This window comes from Oncorhynchus mykiss, chromosome 25 (genome assembly GCF_013265735.2).
Source record: "Oncorhynchus mykiss isolate Arlee chromosome 25, USDA_OmykA_1.1, whole genome shotgun sequence".
Lineage (NCBI taxonomy): Eukaryota > Metazoa > Chordata > Actinopteri > Salmoniformes > Salmonidae > Oncorhynchus > Oncorhynchus mykiss.
Window position 1 is genome coordinate 29,818,943 of NC_048589.1, and position 9,379 is coordinate 29,828,321.

Consider the following 9,379-nt stretch of genomic DNA (forward strand, 5'->3'; position numbering starts at 1 on the left):
GAGACAGCCAGAGACTGTGAGAAAACGTGACCTGGGATGTCAAGGATTAAATGGCGAGAGAAATGCTTCGTCAAATGAAAAAGGTAATTATAACCTTCACCTCCCCATTTGATTTCCCTCTGTATGGGGAATTGATGGTCCACCTGGAAAGGGAACTCAGACCCAGGGCCATGACGAGGGAGTAGATTGCCTAAAAAAGGGGGAGTCGCTCATTGAGTGACATCTTTGATGCCGAAAACCAATTAGATTGAGCAGAATGGGTGCTGGAGGACTTGGCTCCCATGCACTTTCTAGTTGATTATATTCTGTCACAGACACACAACTTGATTTTATCAATTCCATAATCAGGTTGTAAAGCTCGGGGGGTGGAGAGCAGGGAGAAGGAGGGGTACAGGCATTGATGGAGCGGAGGTGGAGAGCAGGGAGAAGGAGGGGTACAGGCATTGATGGAGCGGGGGGTGGAGAGCAGGGTGAAGGAGGGGTACAGGCATTGATGGAGCGGAGGTGGTGAGCAGGGAGAAGGAGGGGTACAGGCATTGATGGAGCGGAGGTGGTGAGCAGGGAGAAGGAGGGGTACAGGCATTGATGGAGCAGAGGTGGAGAGCAGGGAGAAGGAGGGGTACAGGCATTGATGGAGCGGAGGTGGAGAGCAGGGAGAAGGAGGGGTACAGGCATTGATGGAGCGGGGGGTGGAGAGCAGGGAGCAGGAGGGGTACAGGCATTGATGGAGCGGGGGTGGAGAGCAGAGAGCAGGAGGGGTACAGGCATTGATGGAGCGGGGGGTGGAGAGCAGGGAGCAGGAGGGCTACAGGCATTGATGGAGCGGGGGTGGAGAGCAGGGAGCAAGAGGGGTACAGGCATTGATGGAGCGGGTGGTGGGTACAGACATTGATGGAGCGGGTGGTGGGTACAGGCATTGATGGAGCAGGTGGTGGGTACAGACATTGATGGAGCGGGTGGTGGGTACAGACATTGATGGAACAGGGGTGGAGAGCAGGGAGAAGGAGGGGTACATGCATTGATGGAGCAGGGGGTGGAGAGACAGAGAGCACAAATGACTGTTTGATAATGGGCATTCCGCACACGGTGTGACATTTCTTACCCAGCTGTCCATCCATGGGGCTGTCTGGCATTTAAAAACTAAGGTCTTTGTTTGGCCCTGGTCTGAAAGGAGGCCCTGAGCAGTTTCCCAGAGAGGAAACTGAGAGGCTAATAGACTAAGTGAGATGTGTTGCCAGGTTCTTTCATTATGTCTGTATATTCCAGGCAAGCCGTGTTAACGAGCCTCAGCCTCAGGTTGAGCGTAACAAGCTGTCTGTCACTCCACAGAGAAAGGGCCTGTCGCTAATGAGGGCCACAAGCACGATTGACACCCCCCTCTCCATCGTTACATGGTGGGATTCTCCAAGAAGAGGAGTGACAGGAAGGAGTGGTGACAAATGACATCGTGGTCGAACAGCGTTTTGTCTTACATAGACTACACACTGCCATGTCAAGGTTTCAGACACTTTCTTTTTACAGATAAATTAACCATTTTGCCACTTGGACACAAATTGAAATAGAGGGCTTAATTCTACGTTTAATTCCATAGACATTTTTGGAACAAATGATGCACTGGTAGTAATGAGAAAATGTCAATGAAAAATGGTGTCACCATGTATAACTGAATGCCTATCAATTGCATATCCAGGACGACCCTGAAGAATATATTATAGACCACCCAGATTTAGCTGTTATCCTCAATGGGAAAAAAATTTGGTGTGATTTTAAAAGTGTTTTGGTGTCGTGGTGTATTTTTTAATTGAGTAGGTTGATCCCTTCTTAGCTGAGATGGTGAATTCACCCAGAAGTCCATATGATTTTCTCCACTCTCCTCTCAGGTGTCTTAAAGAGGCTGGTTCAAGCCAAGGGAGTTTAACACTGATTCTCTTTAATACTACATGGCTGAATCATAGTTCAGAGGCTAATGGTTTTTGTGCATTGACCATATGACGAAACAAGGATATTCTCATCTGTCCAACACTGGCCTTCTTCTGTCCCCAAATGGACATGTAGCTAGGCTGCATTTAGGTTAACAATGTATGATGCAAATTATAGACTATAGACATTGTTTAAGGCAGTGCTGAAATTGAATATTTTATTTTTGGACATAATATTTCAAAATCCCCTCCACTCAGAGTCACTTGCAGGCCACAATCCAGGCCGTCCCCACAGTGCCCTCTTCCACCACCCTACACAACACCAAAATAAGCCTGGGAAAGGAAGTAGCTACTGTAGTGCGTGTCTGGATCCCCTTACAGCTCTACACGGTGTTGCTGTTGTAAGAGGACCCAGCAGCAGCCACGCTGGCATTGATTTTCAGGTCAGGTCATTCATGCATTCAGAGGGAGCCGGGCGGCAACTCTCCTCGTGCTCCCTGCTCTCCCTCCTGCTTAGTCTGGCCGACTGGGTGGGGGGGTGAGGCACTGAAGGAGCACAAACCCCAGGACAGCCCACAATACCACCAAACAACACTCTCACAACTATCAAATCAGAATAGGCTTGAACAGGAAATCATTCAGTGTGAGGATCCTATAGCTGTGGTGGATGTGAGGATCCTATAGCTGTGGTGGATGTGTGAGGATCCTATAGCTGTGGTGGATGCGTGAGGATCCTATAGCTGTGGTGGATGCGTGAGGATCCTATAGCTGTGGTGGATGCGTGAGGATCCTATAGCTGTGGTGGATGCGTGAGGATCCTATAGCTGTGGTGGATGCGTGAGGATCCTATAGCTGTGGTGGATGCGTGAGGATCCTATAGCTGTGGTGGATGCATTGTAGTAGGCTATTTGTAGGCTATTTCACTTTATTGAGGATAAGCCTGTCATTGTATTGTCCATCACTGGGAAATTGAATGTTTGCTGATGGGCGAGTCAACAGTTCTTAGTTAGGCCTGTGAGTGTGTCTAGAATTTCTACAAAATAAAATGTTTAAAGGGGCTAAAGGGAGTCAGATTAAATTTAGTTTAAACCATTTGTTTTCACAAGCACACTTTCTATTACAGTATTACAACTAGAGGTCGACCAATTATGATTTTTTTAACACCGATAACGATTATTGGAGGACAAAAAAAAGACTATACCGATTATTCGGCTGATTTTTTACATGTATTTGTAATGATGACAATTACAACAATACTGAATGAACCCTTATTTTAACTTAATATAATACATCAAAAAAATCTATTTAGGTCTCAAATAAATAATGAAACATGTTCAATTTGGTTTAAAAAAATGCAAAAACAAATGTTGAAGAATTAAGTAAAAGTGCAATATGTGCCATGTAAGAAAGCTAACGTTTAAGTTCCTTGCTCAGAACATGAGAACATATGAAAGCTGGTGGTTCCTTTTAACATATACATATACCTTATATACACATATACCTTTGACTATTGGATGTTCTTATAGACACTTCTGTATTGCCAGTGTAACAGTATAGCTTCCATCCCTCTCCTCGCCCCTGCCGGGGCTCAAAGCAGGAACATAATGAAAACAGCCACCCCCAAGGAAGCGTTACCCATGCAGAGCAAGGGGGACAACTACTCCAAGTCTCAGAGCAAGTGACGTTTGAAACGCTATTAGCGCGCACCCCGCTAACCATTTCATATCACATTGTTACACCAGCCTAATCTCGGGAGTTGATAGGCTTGAAGTCATAAACAGCAGAGCTGCTGACAAAACGCACAAATGTGCTGATTGAATGAATGCTTGAGTCTGCTGGTGCCTACCATCGCTCAGTCAGACTGCTCTATCAAATCATAGACTTAATTATAACCTAATAACACACAGAAATGCGAGCCTTAGGTCATTAATATGGTCGGAAACTATCATCTCGAAAACAAGACGTTTATTCTTTCAGTGAAATACGGAACCGTTCCGTATTTTATCTAACGGGTGGCATCCAGAATCTAAATATTCCTGCTACATTGCACAACCTTCAATGTTATGTCATAATTACGTAAAATTCTGGCAAATTAGTTCGCAATTTGCCAGGCGGGCCAAACTGTTGCATATACCCTGACTCTGTGTGCAATGAACGCAAGAGAAGTGACAATTTCACCTGGTTAATATTGCCTGCTAACCTGGATTTCTCTTAGCTAAATATGCAGGTTTAAAAATATATACTTCTGTGTATTGATTTTAAGAAAGGCATTGATGTTTATGGTTAGGTACACATTGGAGCAACGACAGTCCTTTTTCGCGAATCGATGCATATCGATTATATGCAACGCAGGACACGCTAGATAAACTAGTAATATCATCAACCATGTGTAGTTATAACTAGCGATTATGATTGATTAAGTTTAATGCTAACTAGCAACTTACCTTGGCTTGTTACTGCATTCGCGTAACATGCGGGCTCCTCGTGAGGCGGGTGGTTAGAGCGTTGGACTAGTTAACGTAAGGTTGCAAGATTGAATCCCCGAGCTGGCAAGGTAAAAATCTGTCGTTCTGCCCCTGAACAAGGCAGTTAACCCACCGTTCCTAGGCCAGTCATTGAAAATAAGAATGAGTTCTTAACCGACTTGCCTAGTTAAATAAAGATTAAATAAAAGTGTAAAAAAAAAAATAATAATAATAATAATAATAATAGGCGTCCAAAATTACCGATTTCCGATTGTTATGAAAACTTGAAATCGGCCCTAATTAAATCGGCCATTCCGATTAATTGGTCGACCTCTAATTTCAACCATACCAATGGGCACACCACATCATTTCAATGTGGATAATATTTGTTTGAGATGCTGATCAATGAGATTACAACATTTATTCACCCAAAAACACAGCCAAAAATGTGATGAATTTTCAATATGTTATCACTGCGCTTTCAACCATTTAAAAGCACAGCAGAGATTAAATTGGAATACAAAGTCAGATATTTTGTTTATGCTTCATCTAATAGCACAACCAAATGACCTGGATTGCAGTTGAGATTACATAAAAAATACATGGTAAAAGTGATCAATGCCATTTGAGATTCTGCTCAGATTATTATAGCAATTTTGTCAATCTCCAAAGACCTGCGACAACCTATACATGCTAGCTCGAACATGCACGCTTTATATGATTACATAAGAAGACATGTACACTCAGTAACCTCACCATGGATGTGTTACTCCTTATAAGGTTGAATGTTACATTAGTTTGTAAGATAACGTTAGGCTATTTACTGCATTTTAAGAAGATTTATCTTCTGCTTGGATAATTCCATCAGGGCCACTTAATCTGTCTACAAGTGAATGATTGGTACGTTGAATTCACATGTCCATCTCAACCGGATATCTAAGTTAAAGAATAGGACTAAATCAAATCAAACTTTAAAATGCCATTTCAAATCAAGTTTGATTAGATTTAGTACTATTCTTTAACTTAGATAGTGGCAGTGATGGATCTATCCAAACATCTCCTTCAAATGTTGATATTTGGTTGAGTTGACAACAAAACAATTCCATATCTCCAAATATCATTACACTTGAAATCAACCAGAGCTTGAAACCCTAGGCCTATTGTATGGTCTATTCTTAATTCAATTCTGGGTCAAATTTAAACAATAGCGGTTGAGGACTTTGCAAATGCTATATAGGCCTACAGTAAACAGCATCAATGATGACATGGTGATAAAGTATGGTCACATTTAATTTGCTCTGTTAAACCTACTCTTTGAAATGACTTCAATAGCAAAAGTGAATCGATACTGAACAAAAGTATAAACTCAACATGTAAAGTGTTGGTCCCATGTTTCATGAGCTGAAATAAAAGATCCCATAAATGGTCCATAGACACAAAAAGCTTATTTCCCTAAAATGTTGTGCACACATTTGTTAACATCCCTGTTAGGCAGCATTTCTCCTTTGCCAAGACAATCCCTCCACCTGACAGGTGTGGCATATCAAGAAGCTGATTTAACAGCATTATCATTAAAACAGGTGCACCTTGTGCTGGGGACAATAAAAGGCCACTCTAAAATGGGCAGTTTTGTCACACAACACAAGTTTTGAAGGGAGCATGAAATTAGCATGCTGACTGCAGGAATGTCCACCAAAGCTGCTATCAGAGAATTGAATGTTAATTTCTCTACTATTGTCTGTAGAGCTCCAAGATAGGATTATGTCGAGGCACAGATCTGGGGAAGGGTACCAAAAAACGTCTGCAGCATTGAAGGTCCCCATGAACACAGTGACCTCCATCATTCTTAAAATGGAAGAAGTTTGGATTCTCCAAGACTCTTCCTAGAGCTGGCCTCACTGGAGCTGGCCATACTGAGATATCGGGGGAGAAGAGCTCCATAATCCATATGTGGAGATGGGAGAACCTTCCAGAAGGACAACCATCTCTGCAGCACTGCACCAATCAAGTCTTTATGGTAGAGTGACCAAATGGAAGCCACTCCTCAGTAAAAAGGCACATGACAGCCCACTTGGAGTTTGCCAAAGCGCACCTTAAGGACTCTCAGGCCATGCGAAACAAGATGTTCTGGTCTGATTGAACTCTTTGACCTGAATGCCAAGCGTCACTTCTGGAGGAAACCTGGCACCATCCTTACGGTGAAGCATGATTGTGGCAGAATCATGCTGTGGGGATGTTTTTCAGCAGCAGGGACTGAAGACTAGTCAGGATTGAGGGAAAAATAATCCGAGCAAAGTACAGAGAGATTATTGATGAAAACCTGCTCCACAGTGCTCAGGACCTCAGACTGGGGTGAAGATTCACCTTCCAACAGGACAACAACCCGAAGCACACAGACAAGACAATGCAGGAGTGGCTTTGGGACAAGTCTCTGAACGTCCTTGAGTGGCCCAGCCAGAGCCCGGACTTGAACCCGATCTAATATCTCTGGAGAGACCTGAAAATAGCTGTGCAGCGAAGCTTCCCATCCAATCCGACAAAGCTTGAGAGGCAGAGAAGAATGGGAGAAACTCCCCAAATACAGGTGTGCCAAGCTTGTAGCATCATACCCAAGAAGACAAGGCTGTAATCGTGGCCAAATGTGCTTCAACAAAGTACTGAGTAAAGGGTCTGAATACTTATTTAAATGTGATATTTCAGTTTTTGCTCTGTCAATATGCGGTGGTGTGTAGATTGATTAGGGGAAAAAAACTATTGAATCAATTTTAGAATAAGGCTGTAACATAGAATATTTTCCGAATGCACTGTACTTTTTTTTTTTTTAAGGTTTCCGTGTCCAACAGATGCATATCTGTATTCCAGTCATGTGAAATCCCTAGATTAGGGTCATATTAATCTATTTAAATGGACTGATTTCCTTATGAACTGCAACAGTTAAATCTTAGAAATTGTTGCATTTATATTTTTGTTCAGTGTATTTCGGTTTTAAGTGGAGATCTCTCAACAATCATTCTCATGATAGCACATTGCTAATAGTCAGTGACAAATATCATGGCTGGGCTTGGTAAAACCCTGGATGGGAGACTAAAGGGTAGATCTAAATAGATACATTCTCCAGTAGAAGGTGCTGCCCAGCCTATTGTTTTTTTTCTGATAGTGGACATAATGTTGAAGATCTGATGTTTGTTTTTACCCCTTTTTCTCCCCAATTTCGTGGTATCCAATTGTTTTTTAGTAGCTACTATCTTGTCTCATCGCTACAACTCCAGTACGGGCTCGGGAGAGACGAAGGTTGAAAGTCATGCATCCTCCGATACACAACCCAACCAAGCCGCACTGCTTCTTAACACAGCGCGCATCCAACCCGGAAGCCAGCCGCACCAATGTGTCGGAGGAAACACTGTGCTCCTGGCAACCTTGGTTAGCACGCACTGCACCCGGCCCGCCACAGGAGTCGCTGGTGCGCGATGAGACAAGGATTTCCTTACTTGCCAAACCCTCCCTAACCCGGACGACGCTAGGTCGCGGCCGGTTACGACAGAGCCTGGGCGCGAACCCAGAGTCTCTGGTGGCGCTGCAGAACAGCACCCTTATGATGTTGTTTTAAAGGTACAAAATGAACATATTTAATCATATTGGTTACCATGATGACATTTCGCCCTCAAAACAACAGTTTACGTTCATAATTTTCCACGTCACAATACTCTGACAAATTACATTAACAATGGTAATTCTACCTGTTTATGCCCAGTGGGCTTGCATTTCATTAAAGCAATAAAAACACATTTGACCTTGTGCTTGAGCTTAATTACTATCATAATAATTCAAATCTGAATACAACACTGACAATTTTATGCATGTAGAGTCATATGCAAAAACATTTAACCCAAAACATTCTTGGAGCAGGTGACAAACACTGACTAATTAGTTCGCCTCACTATGCCTCCATAGTTTGTTCTACTTTTAACCTCCATTATGTTCTCTCTCTGTAGGGCAACAGCGTCTTCCAACTCACATTAAGTCACATCAAACATGAACACTCAATCTAACACATCCCCCACGTGCTGAGGCAGGCAGCATTGAGGCAACATTTGTTATGGCAATCTGGCACAGTTGGGTGACCCAAGTAAACTGTAGCTAGTGTTGTTGAAGAGGAACCCTTAGCACAGAAAACACAGCATATAAAATCACTTCAGAATGAATTAAATGAAAATACATTTTCAGTTTGAATAAATTGGGTGCAACTTGTACCAAATTATTTTTGAGGCACCACTTTTGAGAAAATATGGAAAACTAGTAGAATATTTACTATATATTAGATCCCTCTTTTGGATCCATGTAATCTACTGTACACACCGAAACATCTCTGTCACTGTATGAATCAACAGGAAAAATCACTGACGAACCTTGATGGCCTAACCCTAGTCTGTAGTGTCCATTATCAACTTGACGACTGAGGATCAGTTTCAAATCATAAATAAATCCAGGAACAAACACATATGCCCCCCCCCCCCTTCATGATGCCAGATTAAGGGGCTCTGGGGGGGCTGTAGTTGGGTTACCTGACATGCTCCCTCTCCCCTGACCTTTTAGAACTGCCGTCCTTGTCACAACACATTTCCTCTGGGCTATGACCTACTACTCCTCTGTCCACCCTCCCCTGGCTCAGGCAGGCTCACTCTCTCTCCCTAGGCAGCACAATATCCAGCACACACACACTTGGCATGGATGGAATTAAGGCGCCTAGTGTATTTGGGGCAAGGATAATCCTCCCCGTATATCTCAGTATGGATCGCGGAGCGAGGAGAGGCCAGTTTGGGTTAACTGACAGAGCCAGGCCCAATGTTAGAACTGTTTATCCTCAACTACAAATGGCAGGTTTCTGATTATAAAGATTCCCTTACTTCCTGTAAAGAGGAACTAGGAATTTTTTAAATATGATCTGGGTATAAATCTAATTTTTATTGGTCACATACACATGGTTGACAGACGTTA